The following is a 17816-nucleotide window of genomic DNA, read 5'->3' as shown; positions in this document are numbered from 1 at the left end:
TTTATTTATTAATTTTTTGTACTTTTCAATGTTTGTTATATCATGTAGTTTCTTTGCTTCATTGATTGCCTGCTCATACTTACACTTAGCTCTACAATACAATTCTTTATACACTTCTGATTTACCAGTTTAGTACAGTGCAGAAAATAATATAACAGTAACATGGTTATAGAAAATCCATGAATAAACATTGAGAAACTTTCTATTCATCTCCAAGCTACTGCAAAAATATTGCATGCTGTAAGAAAAGCAAAAATATAATGGGAAAGAAATGGATCACACCAGTCATTCCATGGGGAGGAAGGGACCTGAAACATCCATATGAGAGTCACAAAAAATATTAAAAATCAAACTAGTAATGAAGACTGCACAAACAGAGAGAGAGAGAGAGAGAGAGAGAGAGAGAGAGATATTACCGCAGATTGCCGAAAGAAAGAAAGACAATGTACTTCAAGAAATCAATTACCCACCTAATATGGCAAAGACTGTCTGGACTTTGATTAGCACAGACAGAAAAGAAATTCGTGCCAACAATAATGAAAACATAATACCTAAAAAAAAGAAGGAAGTGAATTTTTGGACCCACATTTCATCGATTCCATTTTCTATGAACACAATTGTAACTATGGTAGACAATCTCATATGACAAAATCCCACAACACAAAACAAAAAGAATGATATATTTCTTTAAGCATTTTAAATGTAACAGAGTGTTTATTTCTGTTTCTCACAAATGATCTGTAAATATAAAAAATAATCTGCAAAACGAAAATAAAGAAAAAATGCCATAGGGCCCGATGACATATGTACAAGAGTAGTTAATTACTGTTCAGAGTTTCCAGTGGAGCCACTGACGTTTCTAATAAACAAGTGTAGGGAAGAATCCCTGAGCCTCAAAACCAACACAGTATTGGGTCAACTGCTTTTCATTCTCTATATAAACGATATGAGTACACTAAAGTGTCCAAATGTCATTATATATTCTGATGACATGGGTCAATGGAGGTGGCCAATCCCACCCGTCAGCTTTGGCCCATGATGTAAAGGTGTTGTGGTGTGTGACGTATTATGGTGCAGAGTTTAGTTTATGAGTGTGTTTTGTTTGTAGATGCTGTCTTGCTGCGGTTGGTGGTGTGTGTATGGTCCACATGTTATGTGGTGTACACTGGGTTCATTTGGGACTCGGTGCTAGAAGTGTGCTTTTATCAGTTGTGACTTCTATAGCAGAACAAAAATTGATTTCAGTGAGTTAAGAATTAAGTTTCTGTTGTGTTATGATTATTTGTGGCTTCTATTATTATGTATGGATATGACTTCTAGGTTTAATAGTGTGCGTCTGCGGCCTAAAATGGGGGACGACATATTGTCTTTTATTAAGATTCTGCAACTTTTTGGGCTTGTGGTGGAGATAGTGAAATGTGGTGTATGCACACTGAATATGTGATTATCCAGAGTTCTGGCATCTCGGACCAGGGACTGTTGGTGGGTTTTTGTCTTTGGGGGGAGGGTGAAGGTTGGGTGAGGGGCGTTGGTTGGTTGTAGGTGGGTTGGGAGTTGGTTTTGTGTGTGTGTGTGTGTTGTGTGTGTGTGTGTGTGTGTGTGTGTGTGAAAGAGAGAGAGATAGAGAGAGAGAGAGAGAGAGAGAGAGAGAGAGAGAGAGAGAGATTGGGGTGGCTGACCTAGTGTTTAGTGCCAGAACTTTTTTGGGGTAAATAGTCATTGTTTTGGGTCTATTGTTCACGTGTTATGATGTTTGGTGGAGTTTTCACATGTTGTTCGGTTGGTGTTATTTACTGCATGTGTTGGTAGCTGATATTTTGGTATCGGCACTTGTGGTTGATTTATGTTTCTTAGGGGAAGAACTCAATTCCAATTTTTTTGGTATCGTCAGTTGTATTTGAGCCATATAGGTCATGGGAAGTGTTTGATTCCAATTTGTCATCGTAGCTATGTGAGTTTTGGTATCGTGAGCTGCTGTTGGCTTATATAGGTCAAGGGAAGTGTCGGAAACCAATATGTCGTCATAGCTGTTTTGGTATCGTAAACTGCTGTTGACCTATATAGGTCAAGGAAAGTGTGCGATTCCCGTTGTTTCATGTGTTGGTTTTGTGGTATTAATAGTTGCGGTGTGATTATAATTTTTGGAGTAGTTGGTTTTTATTTTGTGGTATCGACAATTGCTGTTGATCTATGCAGGTGAAGGGAAGTGACCGACGCCTGTCGTTATTGTGAGTGTAGCGGAATTTGTGATATTGTGGTGTTTTTATGTAGTCGTTTTGTGTGGTTTGGGATCGTGGTGTGTGCCTGTATGTGTTTATATTTAATTTGTCCCCACCCATAAACCCCAATTTCTCGCATTGGTCTCGTTAGTTTGATTATATTTTTGGAGGAAGATGTGTTTGTTGGTTTTATATCTATTTTTGTGTTCATGTAATGACGTTATAGGCGCTATATTGGAGATATTGAGAAGCCGTTTCCACCATATTAGTGAGAGTCAAAGCAGACGAGTGGAATCGGACACTTCTGTAATCCAGATAATGCATATTTTGTAGCTAGTGACAGCACTTACAATGACCTGGAGAAAAAACTTACTCTGGACATAGAAAATGCAAACCAGTATTTCAGTAGCAACAGTTTGTTCATAATTGGTACACACACAATGTAAATGCAGTTCCAAGCCAGCAGGAATATCCATACTGAAAATATCAGCCTAAAGTATGGGAACACAGACCTACAACAGACAAGTAGCTGTATTTAGTATTTGGGTGTGGTGATAAATCTGGGAAAATTATGTTGATAATGTGTATCCAAAAATATGTACGATTCTTATCAGTCCTGTAACGTAAAACTCTTGTTTTTCTTGCTTGTTTCAAGCATGTAAGATGATCTAAGGACCTATAAACGTAAACGTTATTCTTGTTGGTTTATCAAACATCGTATATGTTTGTGTTACATCTATTAATAACGCAGTAATCTCGCATATACAATCTGTGTTCGGAAATTATATGACAAACTGTCACGTAAAACAATAATACCGTTCTCTATCAATACAACCAACGTAATACGGCCTGGTATATCAAAATGTGAAGTTGTGCGAGATCTTTAATGTTAAAGTTACTCAATTACAGATATTGGAGTTATGTTACGTACAAATACACTATCAGACATTGTAATATATTCGATCTCTTTTATTAAGTGATACAGTCAGACTGGAATTATATTGTTACTAGAAACCTTGGTACTTCCTTTCGGAAAACCACTTGGCAAGTGTTTTGTTTAAGATCACTGAAGGTGCCAGTACGAGAATATGAATCTAACGCCAGCACTGCATTAATTTAATCATTTGTAGAATGTGCAACTACAATTTATCTATCAGTAATCACTCAATAATACTAGCATCCTCATACACAAATGAAAGACAGAATTAAAAATGGCACTTTTTGGAGAGATCTTTAATATGGTGGATCATTACTTTCGTAATACGCAAAATCGCAGGCTTCAATACTGCTGTTATTTACTTGCGTCTCGACTAGAGTCTTGCGACCCGCTGGTCGCAATGCTGCGCTTCTGATTCGCTACTGTATATGACGTCATGAATTTTACTGTCAGCCAATCAGCATCGCGACCAGCGGGTCGCGAGACGCAGGTCATTCATCTCACGCTACGTGAGGAGAACCCTACGTCATAATGACGTAAGGCTACGTCATCGTGACGTAACTAACCTAAATCGACTAAATGAGTACGTATATCGAACTTTGCAGTTGTACCGATAACGTCAAAGCTAAATGTAAATAGATGTGTACAAACGAAGTGGTAGGATTTGTGTGATATGCTCATCCCAGATGAATGAATTGTTAAATGTAATCCCAATAATTTGCGATGTTATTGTGTATTTCATGAACATAATTAATGTCTGAGCGAAGGAGCCATAACGAAATAAAAAAAAAGCTTGCCATTCTTTTTAAATCCAATAAATCGTGCATAAATCGTGTGGACAGAAAAGTGAAGTAATTAATTATTAAGCTGCAATCCAAAGAATGTGGGATGTTATTGTGTGTTTCGTGAACATAACGAATATCTGAATGAAGGAATCATAACCATAACGAAAGTTAAGAAAGGGTCTAGCGATCAATATTGAATAAATTATGTGGATAAAAACGTGAAATAGGAAGAAATTAAAGTGTTTCGTATTTTTATAAAACCCAATGAATTGTACATAATTCATGTGGGCAGAAACGTTAAACTGAGAAAATGAAGTGGTTCTGAAGATAATTCCGAATATTGCTAGATATATTAAACCATCTAGTTCCATTTAATTTTGCCTTCGTGTTGTAAATCAACTAAGAAAGATAGTGAAATCTTTCAGATTATCTTCATGGATCTGCTCGAAAGTTCTCCCATCTCCGTTAGAGCCCATGTTCAGAACGACGAACACACTAGCAACACCGGACAATAGGACAATGAAAGCACATAAACAAATAACAATGCAGATTCAAGACGCACACAACAGTCGATATATAAAGAATGCACACAACAGTCGATAGGACAACTCTGAACCTCATGATGACGCGTGCCTACGTCACTATGACCTAGGGCTCTCCTCACCTAGCGTGAGATGAATGCTACCCTATCGAGTCAAACTGCGATTTCCGTGACAAGTCGCAACTAAGAGTCGCAAGTAGCAACTAAAAAGCGCAGTTAGCACTGCCATCTGTTGAGCAAAGTTCATACTACACTATTCGCTACCGAGTCAAACTGCGATTTCTGTGACAAATCGCAACTAAGAGTCGCAAGTAGCAACTAAAAAGCGCAGTTAACATACTCTTCCTAGTGCCATCTGTTGACCGACGTACGTACTTCGTTATGAGAGCCTTGTGCCTCGTGAGATCGATGTGCTGTGTGTGCATATCATGGAGGTAAGAATAGAGGGAGACGCTGTGACGTCACAGCTGTGAAGCTATGTTAAGCCGAGGGTAGCCATCTCAATCCGACCAAAACATTGCTGCTGTAAGCTTGTGTGCATAGGCTTGTCGCTCGCTTTTGTAAGGATTTTGCGCTATTATGGTGACTTGTGTGGTGTTCAGATGTACGAATCATTCTGATTGTGATGCGAAATCGAAGGGAATAACATTTCATGTGTAAGTTGTCTCGTTAAGTGTGATTTTACAACTTCATTGTGAATGAACGTGTGCTACATCGGTACTTGTACTATAGCGTGTTTTTCTCCTGTATGATTTTAGATTTCCTAAAAATGAAAGACAGAAAGCTCTGTGGGAGAATGCCGTGAGGAGGAAGAACTGGCGTGCATCTAAATGGAGCACTATATGTTATCAGCATTTCCGAGAAGAGGACATAGACCGAACTTTCCTTTCAACAGTAAGGCTCCGAGAAAATGCTGTACCATCAGTTTTCCCTACACACCCAAAACATTTGCAAAAGGTATGTTAATTCAAAGAATTAAATTCTTAGTTTTCAAGTTCACGTTTCAGTATAATACATACGTATCGTCGATAATCGAAATGTTGAGTAACTCACTTTGTCTTCATCATGTACCAAATTAAAAGCTAACACTACATTAACTGCCGTAAAGTATAGGCCTAAACAGGACACTGTCTAAATTTGCCATCCTATGTACCGTATTTCAGTAAATATTGGTGGTAATGAACAGTGTTTCCCAGTAGTGTAACGTAACTGAAATGTCCTAGTACGAATTACAAACAAGATGTATTTATGGGGCTTTGGAGGGAGGGTATAGCTAACTTAGTTTTCAGTTTCTATTATTTAGTTTGTGATACACGTTTATTACTGAATTAACAAAAATGTATCGTTTACATTGAAGGCTAGCTATTCGTAATATTACATTAAAAACTACTTTTAATCAGAAGAAATGCGGAATTTCGCCTTTACGAGATTTTATTGTAAACAAAAACTTTGAAACAACCAATCTGATGACGTTACATGCGTATATGGTGCAATTAGCGACTGTAATACACGCAGCGCTATAGCACACTGGCAATGTTTTGGTCAGAGTGTCATGGCAGAAAGCCACGCCCCCATGGCTTCAAAACGTAGTACGGCTGGGATACGTAGCGCCATCTCGCCTTATTCTTACCTCCATGGTGCATATGAAGGGCTTATTTCAATAGTGGTACAAGTCCATTTTTGTTCATTTTGAAATACAGAGTCGTAAAGTTAAATGAGCGCTGAAAAATCGGCAGTTGAGATACCAGAAATATTCAAGCATATGGCTTCTTGCTAGAGATGAACCTTTATTTATGTTTGTTTGGATCATTAATTTCAGAAGCATTATAGACAGAAAAGTGGAGGTAATGGACTTGTACCACTATTGAAATACGCCCTTCATATTATATGACGGCATGCACATTCAGCATCAGTTATGGTTGGTCAAATACTGCTGTGACTCTGAATGTTTTATATTAATACGAAGCAACATTGCCTTTTTCTCCTGAAAATATCAAGTAACGTAACAAATGTGTTTGATTCTGCTTCCAATATGACAGTTTTGGTTAATACTCCACATGCCTACAGGACTTTGCAATGTTAACACAGCAGAACTCAGACATCTGTATAAGTGTAGTGAAATGAAAACAGTCATATGAATGCCTCACTTTTGTCCCGACACAGTTCAAGACTCGGGAGAAAAGTTTTACACCTGGTGTTCTAAATGGCAACTTCACACACAAGAACTTTTTGCTGACACTACCACCACCTACATAAGTAAGCTTTTCCTTTGTTACTTTCAAGTAATGCACTTAAGCCATTCCTGATTTAACTGGAAGATCTGTACTTCCCACTTTCATATCAACAGCCTCAAAATGCATATTGTAGACTTCGAGATATGTTACAGGTCAGTATCACACCAAGATTGTGGAGAAAGGGGGGGGCGGCATATCACTCTCCAACAAGTGTTTTAAAAAGTAAGTGGCGGAAAATTACGGGTATTGGACGGCTTAACATGTGGAAAATGAGATTTTTATTATTCACTCACTGTATTTAACATTTATTATTCCTTTAAAATCGCACAACAGCTTCAATAAAACACAGTTTAATCATTCACACACTTATTTCACAATTATTTCACTTTTAAACTGCAAATCCTCTAAGAGCTGTCTTGAATCTTCACGAATCTCTCTCAACAGCCTTGATGTGGATAGATACGTACAGCAACCAGTAATCAGAGTCAGAACTGCGTCTGCAAAAACACAAGGATTATTAAACAATTTTTGCTGTCACTAATTACTAGCAATACAATTGACAGAGTAGATTGCTAATATTTGCTATAATGAGTATCACATTCGCAAGAACGATCTCACTGAAGTAATTAAGTCCATCGAAACGCTTAGAAACTAAACTCTCCTCTGACGAAAATGGTCTAAAGATGCAGTGGCAATTTCTTCAGATCTGTTGACAATGATATTTTGAGTTATCACTTTACTGAGTGACTGAAATGTAGTTCAGGTATCTGTGAACATAATAATATGTTAGAATTCATTTTCTAAACACGAACTATTACGGTACTGTATGGCTACTTACATATTAATTATACTATTAATATTTTCACAGTTGTTTCTTTAATACAAAATTAAAGCCAACGGAAGAAAAAACGTAAAACATACTTGCCAATGACAGGTTTGTTGAGATGCAATTTTCTGTGTTGACAGATGTAACTTTTTCATACGGTGGTAAGTCGCAGAAATCGCAGGAGTCACAGAAATCGCAGAAGTAGCAGAAATCGCAGAAGTAGCAGAAATCGCGGAAGTAGCAGAAATAGCAGTGGGGGAGGGATACACGACCTACGTTCCTTAACTGCGACTCTTAACTGCGACAAATCACAGTTAAGAATAACAGATACTGAAAAGTAGCACTCACAGAAATCACTGATATCGGAAAATCGCAGTTTAGCTCATCACTACTTTGTTGGATCGACTATCGATATTGCTCTCTCTCTCAATACTCTCGCCCACAGTTTATACAACATCAAAGTAAATTACATATATCTTTACACAACTGTTTTCTACCAATCTTATTACAGTAAGCGATAAACAGAAAAAAAAGCTTTCCACAATCAATAAACTCTAAACATATTTATCTACTTACAAAAAAGAAATAATTTCCAGTTACATATTACATCTAGAAAACAACTTTTATCTCTATATTACAGGACAAAAGAAAAATGCGGTACAACATCAAAGGTATATGAACAGACGGGGAAAAGAACTATATATATATATATGTATATATATCGCAAAATAACGATGTCTTCACATGTGCCCCCCATTTTATCATGAGATGTTCCCAAAAACCTCTCAAGATAAAATGTACATGACCCATATGAGACAACTGACCTCATAAAACTAGATAATATTCTGGTATATGTTGACTTGACTTATCCAAAGCTTCTATTTGCAAATATTACCTCAGTAAGCTCTTATTTGATAACATGTAATCTACCTGACAATCATGGAAACGGTATTCAACAAAATTCCTACAGAATACTGATTTCAATTAAGCAATCCAATTAAATGAATGATTATTTTATATTCTGAATCCAGCACTAAGAAATGTATGAGCAGTAACAATTTTTAAAAAATTCTCATATAAAAAAATAATTACAACAAACTTATACAATATAACTGAAGACTAATCTCGTTAGTCCAGTCCTCACTGTATACATCACTTTTTATCACATACTTTTGAGTCTTTGTAACAAGTCATGTTTCCACACAAAATTTATGGCTCTAAATTATCGAGACTGTCAAAATGTTGTGTATTTTAATGTATTCAAATAACTGATTCTACAACTGAAATTCGATTGCCTATAGCGATTAATATAATCCTATACTCCTTAAACATGTCACTCAGTTCATTAAATTCTGGTTCAGATTTTAAAAAAAAGAAAAGGGATAAGGGGTTCATCACCCAAACCTCATGCCCTGGGTTTATATGGTTTCAAATCTACTATATTCTTCAGACCAAACTTTTTTTTTACTTTGGATACACCAGATAATAAGCATTCGGATGCGGTATACACACTACCTCAAACGGACCTTTAAACACATCAAAAAACTTTGATATCTCACTGTTAATCTCATTAGATTTTTCATAAGTCTTCACCAATACCAAGTCTCCCACCTTAATTTCAACCTTCTTTAATTTTTTATCATGCCGCCTCCTCCTCTCCTCTAACCTCTTTTCCACTAATTCTCACAGTCTTTTCTTCTTCTCATCCCAACTTAACTCATCCCTCAGTGGAAACGACAATTTCTCCTCTACAAAACTCAAGGATCTTTCTCCCTTCATAATCTCATATGGGATAAACCCATGTACATCATGAGGCACTGTGTTCATTACATACTCAATATTTTCCACAAAATCTCCCCAGGAACTGTGATGATTACTACAATACATGCGGCATAACCTTCCTATTTCCCTCATATAGTGCTCCGCCGGGTTCCTGGCTGGGTGGTAAGTTGACGTATATATTACCGCTATTCCCTGGTCAGTAAGACCTTCCTTCCAATGCTTACTAGTAAACTGCGATCCGTTGTCAGAAAGTATTGCTTTTGGCTTGCCAAATTTTACAAAATAGTCCTTTTCAAGTTTAGTCAGAATCGCCCTACCAGTGGCTTTACACAAAGGGTACAACCTAATAAATCTAGAAAATGCTCCAATACCACAAAAATGTAGGCAAAACCTCCTTTTGTCTTTGGCAAAGAGCCATAGAAATCGACAGCTAATAACTCCATCAAATCATTAGGTTTTACATTCTGCATAGGAAGAGGCATTTATGATTTGTAACCTTGGCTCTCTGACACTTATCACATGCCCTAATCCTGTTGTTTACTCTTTTTACCATGTTGTCAAAGGCCATACATTCTCTTAATTTCTGTATACATTTCCTTGCACCTATATGCCCAAAACTCAAATGAATGTAGTCAATTATTTCATCAATGCAGTTACTAGGCCCACACACCTTCCAATCCTCTGAACTTTCATTAGTTCGCCTGAACAAGATTCCACCATGTACTTTATAGTATTTCAGCAGTTTATCACTACCATTTGGCATATCTAACTCTCTCTTAATCATTTTCCATATCTCATCATGATTTTGATACCTCCTCATGTATTTACATATATTTTCTATTTTCTTTTCCCCTTGAACTCCCTTAATATAGAATAATTTCACATGCTCTTCGTCTATATCTTGTCCTATTTCCCCATTTTCCCCTAAAGGTAATCGGGATAAAGCATCTGCAACTTTATTTTGAGTACCCTTAACATACTTGATTTCAAATTCAAACTGTTGCATGAACACTACCCATCTTGTCAACCTAGCATGCATCAACCTAAATTTCTTGAAAAATATCAAAGCCCTATGATCAGTATATATGATGGTTTTATTTCCCCACAGATAATCCCTAAATTTTCTAAATCCCCAGCTTCTTTTTCTGTCACACTATAATTCTTTTCATACTTAGTTAATGACCTGCTCGCAAATGCAATTGTTCTATGATCTTCCTTCCCACCTTCTCCTAAATCCTGAAATAATTCTACTCCAATACTACATCCACTAGAATCAGTCCCCAAACAAAAAGGTCTAATAAGGTCAGGATGATGCAAAATTCTATCCTCTTTTAGAGCTCCCTTAAGCTGCATAAAAGCTTCCTGACACTCACTGGTCCAAACAAATGGCACTTTAGGACTCAATAACTTATTTAAACTTGGATTGTTAAATACTTGTCCTGATACTAAATTTCTATAAAAGTTTCATAAACCGAGAAAGGACTTCAATTGTTTTCGATTCTTTAACAGCTTTGATCTTCTCAGGGTCAACTTTGATACCTGTAGTGAACAAGATTCTACCTAAAAACTTTATTTCCTTTCTCACAAACTCACATTTCTTAAGCCTGAAACACATCATCCAATAAACTACAATGTTCCTGCCATGACTCGGTGGCAATCAACAAATTATCTACGTACACAGTTATTCTAGAACTCAACTCAATCAATACGGATACACTAATATTCAAACCAAAGGGTAATACAGTATATTGGTAACATTTCCCATTTACCAAAAAGGCTGTATACTTCCCATATTCCTCCGCAAGTGGAACCTGCCAGTACCCGGCCGTGAGATCAAGGCTAGTCATGTAGTTCATATTAAAATTCTTCTGTAATATCCCGTCCATATTTTCGGGGTGATCGATCTCTCTACTCACTATGTCGTTCAAAGCTCTAGCATCAATAACCACTCTTACACTACCATCTTTCTTGTCCACCACTATTAAGGGACTATTGTATTCACTCTTTCTTCTTTCTATAACTTCACAGTCTACCATTCTCTCAATCTCTTTATGTACAGCTTCCCTCAACGCAAATGGTATAGAAAACGGCTTTCTTGCAAAGGGTTCATGCAGTTTCACATCTAATTTACACTCAAAGTTCTTAACTTTACCAGGTCTGTCTCAAAAATACCTCTCTATTTATCTACAATACTTCCCTTAACTCATCTTTCTGTTGTTTACTTAATCCTTCTACCTTGTCCATCTGGTTCTTCAATTCTTCTATTATCTCTCTCTCCTCTCTGCTACCCCTATAATCCAAGTTCAACTCTAATTCTCTCATATTGACTCCTACTGTCATCACTCTCATTTTCAACTGACCAACTAAATCATTGCTACCCACTATCATTCCATCAAATTTCACACTTGTTTCTAATCCTTCATTATAAAAAATGACAAAACCGTCCCCACAATTTACTCCTGCTTTACACTCTGTCAACCAGTCTATGCCCAGGATAATTTCCACACTGAGCCCAGGAACAACAAAAAAATTATATACTAAGCTTATGCCCCCAAATGTAAAAGAAAATATGCTTGTTGATTTAAAAATCGGTCTTGATTATAATAAGATAGATAATGCTTCTCAAGCCAGAATTGCGTATGATGTAACCCGCATGCTAGAGAAAAATGCAGCTGCTTTGTCTAATGCTACGCATAACGACAGAATTTTAGTAATTTCCATTAATAATAAATTTAAAACAGCAAATGCTTTAATAACCAAATCCGATAAAGGTTGTTGTCTAGTCATTGCTTATATTTCTGAGTATATTTCTAAAACCGAAAATTTCTTCAGTGAAAACAATATATCGGAGCTGCATGATGATCCAACTACTAAATTACAGAAAGAAGTAAGGTCAGCCATTAACAATGCAAAATTTCTTATAAAACCTTTCAAAAAGAAACTACTCATCAATATGAACCCTCAGCCCCCTAAACTTCGGTCCCAGTTCAAAATTCATAAACCTAATCATCCAATACGTCCAATCTCCAATAGCATGAATAGCGCATATCACGATTTGGCCCGATTTCTACTCGAAATTTTGAAAAAATCCTTCGTTTTCGAAAATAATTATTCCGTTCCTAACGGCCACGTTTTGGTCCAAAATATTAAAAACTTAGTATGCAGTTCAGACACCAAGCTTTTACGAAAAGAAATGTATACTGACCAAATCGTGTCTGCTTCCTCTTTTCATCCACAGTCTCAAAAAACGGCCTTTTTTCACTCTGCCGTCCACTGAGCCACCTTCATACCACTTTCAACAGAAAAGTTTAATGAGGAGATTAATTTACTTAAAACCATAGCAGTCAATAATGAATATTAGCATAAACTTCAATGCAAGGTGATTTTAATTATTTCCATAACGAAGCTCTGTCTCAAAATCTGACAGAAAACCCAACGAGATTCCGGCCATATGTAAAAGTACACCCGTGTACAGACGCCAGAAAAAAGATCACAATTTGTAGTATCTGACAAAGTCATCAAGGAAAACAAAAGTAATATCTGGAGATCCACGTGGAAGTGTTATAGGCCCTCTGTTGATCTGATCTACGAGCGCGCCAAGTTTCCGTCACTTACGACAGATATTGTAGGTGCAAGACAGTTTCAAAATGAGGTGTGTAGATGACGTACGTTAAAAACAATGTGCCATCATTGAATTTCTCACTGCAGAGAAAAAAACTGTGGAATATTCACAAACGCTTGTGCAAAGTCTATGGAGCATCTGCTGTCGACAGAAGTATTAAATAAATAATAATTAAAAAAAGGTAGAAGTATTAGTCGCTGGTCACCGAGCGTGAGGTCATCAGAGGCGATTCGGCAGACCTCCACGATTTGCAGCAGCCTGGAAGAACATCCACAGCTGTCACACCTGACCTAGCTCCTTCGGATGTCCACTTGTTTGGGCCATTAAAGGATGCTATTTGTGGAAGACATTTTGAGGGCGATGAGAAAGTGATTCACACAGTGAAGCACTGGTTCCGCCACCAGGACAAAGATTGGTACCGACGGGGCATACACACCCTTCTTTCGCACTGGAGGAAGGCCATCAGAACATGGTGGAGATTACGTGGGGAAAATGGTGTGCAGATAAAACACCATTCTTCTGTATGTGGATTTCTCAATATGTTCAATAAAGAGTTGTTGGAGAAAAAATTCGGTGCATTACTTTCTGGGTAACCCTCATACATAAATAACATAGGAGACAATGTGAGCAGCCCTCTTCAATTGTTTGCAGATGATGATATTTACCATCTTGTTAAGTCATCAGATGATCAAAACCAATTACAAAACGATTTAGAAAAGATATCTGTATGATGCAAGAACTGGCAACTGACTCTAAATAATGAAAAGTATGAAGTCACCCACATGAGTAGTAAAAGAAATCCGCTGACTTCGATTACACGAAAAATGATACAAATGTAAAGGCTGCAAATACTTGGGGATTACAATTACGAATGACTTAAATTGGAACGATAACACAGAAAACGTTGTGGGGAAAGCAAATCAAGACCGCTATTTATTGGCAGAACACTTAGAAAGTGCAATAAGTTTTCTAAAGAGACTGCGTACACCACGCTTGTCTGCCTTCTTCTGGAGTACATAAAATGTATTCGCTGAGGCGAATACGAACAACCATCAGCTGTTTAAGGGACTGACGACAGTGAGAAATTATGCCGAATCGAGTCTCGAACACGGAATTCCCGCTTTACTCGAGCGGTAGCCTTAATTACTTTGCCTATCCGTGCACTACCTAGGGCCAGACCAGATTCCCATTATCACCATATGTCTTCGTTCCTGCGTCACAACCTGTGGCCACATTATGTAATTCCCGTACGTGGGAAGACGTTTTAATTGCTGCCTGACGTCAGGGGATAAATACGGTATTGCAGTGCCTGTGTTGTTAAGAAGAACGATGTAATGTTCCCTTCAGACAACACAGGTATACGCTACACAACAGGCAGCCACCACAATAACAGTTTCATTTCACGGGCTAAACTATTAATTTCTATTTCAACATACAAAGTAAATTCAAAAGTATGACACAACCCAAAAAAAAAATCGTAAATATGGGACAAACACCGAAAGTGTAAGAAAGTGCGTCTACAACACGCAAGCAATTCGTCTTTTGCGGCACATCTAATCACGAACTTATCAATGCTTATCCCAAATCATCCTCCGGGTCAACAGAAGCGTCCGATCTTAGCCGTCGGCTTTGACCCGTGACGTAAGGGACCTACACATTGATCTGTAGCGTAGCCCTGAATACGAGGTTAGGTTGGGAGTTTTTTTTTGGAATGCGGCCGCGACAGCGGCCGCCTATGATTCGAAAATATTGATTTGACACTAATGAACATGTATACGTAATATGAAGCAATTTGATGAACATATTGATCTGTAGCGTAGCCCACTTGAGGTTAGGTTGGGAGTTTTTTTTTGGAATGCGGCCGCGGCAGCGGCCGCCTATGATTCGAAAATATTGATTTGACACTAATGAAGCCTGTGGGGGGATGGGGGGGCACTGCAGACTCCCCCCCACCGCATAACGACACATGATGATCAAATTTTGAAAAAAAATGAAAAATTTTTTCCGTACCTGCTAAACTGCATAAGTGCCGATGTATGTAGGTGTAAGGGAAGCTTTCGTTTCTTAGTTTTCTATTGGGGGATGTGATCGGTAGGTTCTGTTGAGCTATATAGGTTAAGGGAAGTGTCCGATTATGGATAGGAATGTGTTTTTTGGTATTTGGTCAGTTTTGTGATGTTGATTTATTTCGTTGTTTTGCGTGGTTTTGAATGGCGGTCGGTGGCTACATTTCTGTATATTTAGTTTCTCCGCACCCAAAAACCCCTAATTTCCCACGCTTGTCCCGTTACAGTCATTAGGCTTTTTGTGAAACTTGTGTATTTCAGTGTTTACAATACGTATGCGATGTTTTTATATCCGCCATATTGGAATTGTTTATAGTCGTTTCCGCGGTATTTGTGACGTCATGGGTCAAAGCCGACGGGTAAGATCGGACGCTTCTGTATTTCCGGTTAATTTAATGCTCATTGCTGTACGTCGGGTGAGTTTGTTATTGAGTGTATTTGGTTGTGGTTTTTTGTTCAGGAATGGATATGAAAGACCGCCTTAACAGTGTTCGGTTGAGGGCGATGATGGGGGAGACAGCTTTAGAGCTGATTAAATTTCTTCAGCTATTTGGCTTAATTGCCGAGGTCGTGAAGTGCGGTGTGTGCCGTGAACCTATGAAATTGGTTAAAGTTCCGGACTCTCGGACCAGGGACGGATACATGTGGTGTTGCCGGAAAGATGGCGTATGGCGTTCTGTAAGGCGTGGTACCTGGTTCGAGAAGTCTAGATTGGCCATGCGTGAGATTGTGCTTATTACGTATTATTTTTGTTATAGTTGCGGGCAGAGTTTTTGCGCGTTTGAGACTGGTGTGAGTGAGAGGACTGTTTTAGACTGGTATTCCTTTTGTCGTAAGGTGTGTTCCGAATTTATTAAGTACAGGGGTAAGTTGGGTGGGCATGGGGTGGTTGTGGAGGTGGATGAGTCGCAGTTTGGTAAAAGGAAGTATGGGAGGGGGAAGTCTGTGGCTGGTCTTTGGGTGTGGGGGGCTGTTGTTCAGGGGGGTGGGGGTACTGAATGTGTTTTTAGGGTTGTGGAGGGGAGGTCGAAGCCTGAATTAGTGGGGTTAATTGAGGAGTATGTAGAGCCGGGGTCCACAGTAGTTTCAGATGCGTTTTCTTCATATAGGGGGTTGGGTGAGAGGGGATTTAATCATTTAGTAGTGAACCACAGTCTAGAGTTTAAGAATTATGATACTGGGGCTTGCACTAACACAATTGAGGGGATGTGGGGAGCGGTTAAGTCAGTTCTTGGGAGGGGGAAGAGGCGCTCTTCCAACCTTCAGTCTCATTTAGATGAGTACTGTTGGCAGAAGAGTGTCCCAGAGGGCTATTGCATTCTTCGGGTTTTTTTAAGGGCTGTGGGTAAAATGTATAGACCGAAAGTGGTTAGTTAGGGTGGGCTAGGTAGGTGGGTGGGTGGTTTATTTTGTTGTATAGTGTTTGTGTGTTGTATTTTGGAGTTGTGGGGGAGGGGGTTGACGTTTGGGTGGGTTGGGTTTTTATTTTAGTTCAGTATTTTTTCGTTGGTGTGTGTGTGTGTGTTTTTGTATGTGTGTGTGTGTGTGTGTGTGTGTGTGCGTGCGTGCGTGTGTGCATTTGTGTGTGATTGTGGTGGCCAATCTAGTTTGTGGAGCTGGAACTTTTTTGAGGTAAGTTCCGTTTTTTTTTTTTGGTTATTTATGTATGTTTTGTGTATTGGGTATAGGTTGGAAACATCCGATCTCACGCGTCGGCTTTGACCCGTGACGTAAGGGACCTACACATTGATCTGTAGCGTAGCCCTGAATACGAGGTTAGGTTGGGAGTTTTTTTTGGAATGCGGCCGCGACAGCGGCCGCCTATGATTCGAAAATATTGATTTGACACTAATGAACATGTATACGTAATATGAAGCAATTTGATGAACATATTGATCTGTAGCGTAGCCCACTTGAGGTTAGGTTGGGAGTTTTTTTTTTGGAATGCGGCCGCGGCAGCGGCCGCCTATGATTCGAAAATATTGATTTGACACTAATGAAGCCTGTGGGGGGATGGGGGGGCACTGCAGACTCCCCCCACCGCATAACGACACATGATGATCAAATTTTGAAAAAAAATGAAAAATTTTTTCCGTACCTGCTAAACTGCATAAGTGCCGATGTATGTAGGTGTAAGGGAAGCTTTCGTTTCTTAGTTTTCTATTGGGGGATGTGATCGGTAGGTTCTGTTGAGCTATATAGGTTAAGGGAAGTGTCCGATTATGGATAGGAATGTGTTTTTTGGTATTTGGTCAGTTTTGTGATGTTGATTTATTTCGTTGTTTTGCGTGGTTTTGAATGGCGGTCGGTGGCTACATTTCTGTATATTTAGTTTCTCCGCACCCAAAAACCCCTAATTTCCCACGCTTGTCCCGTTACAGTCATTAGGCTTTTTGTGAAACTTGTGTATTTCAGTGTTTACAATACGTATGCGATGTTTTTATATCCGCCATATTGGAATTGTTTATAGTCGTTTCCGCGGTATTTGTGACGTCATGGGTCAAAGCCGACGGGTAAGATCGGACGCTTCTGTATTTCCCATCCTCCCATGGTTGCGTCCTTGTCCTTCTGGACATCATGTACTGCCAACATGGACCATATTTATGGTCCATAACTGCCAACATCTTCGCTACAGAGCGCTGAAGCTTAGCACTAGACTGTGCGTGGCACATAGACGTAAACTGTAGAAACCATTTCATGGGGATGGTAGTAAACACTAACAAATATTTCATAAGACAGATCAAAACGACATGTTCAATTATTAAACTGAACATACCTATTCGCTTCTTACTCTGTAAAACCTA

The sequence above is a fragment of the Schistocerca cancellata genome, chromosome 6 (genome assembly GCF_023864275.1).
Source record: "Schistocerca cancellata isolate TAMUIC-IGC-003103 chromosome 6, iqSchCanc2.1, whole genome shotgun sequence".
NCBI lineage: Eukaryota > Metazoa > Arthropoda > Insecta > Orthoptera > Acrididae > Schistocerca > Schistocerca cancellata.
Note: the sequence above shows the minus strand (reverse complement) of the source record.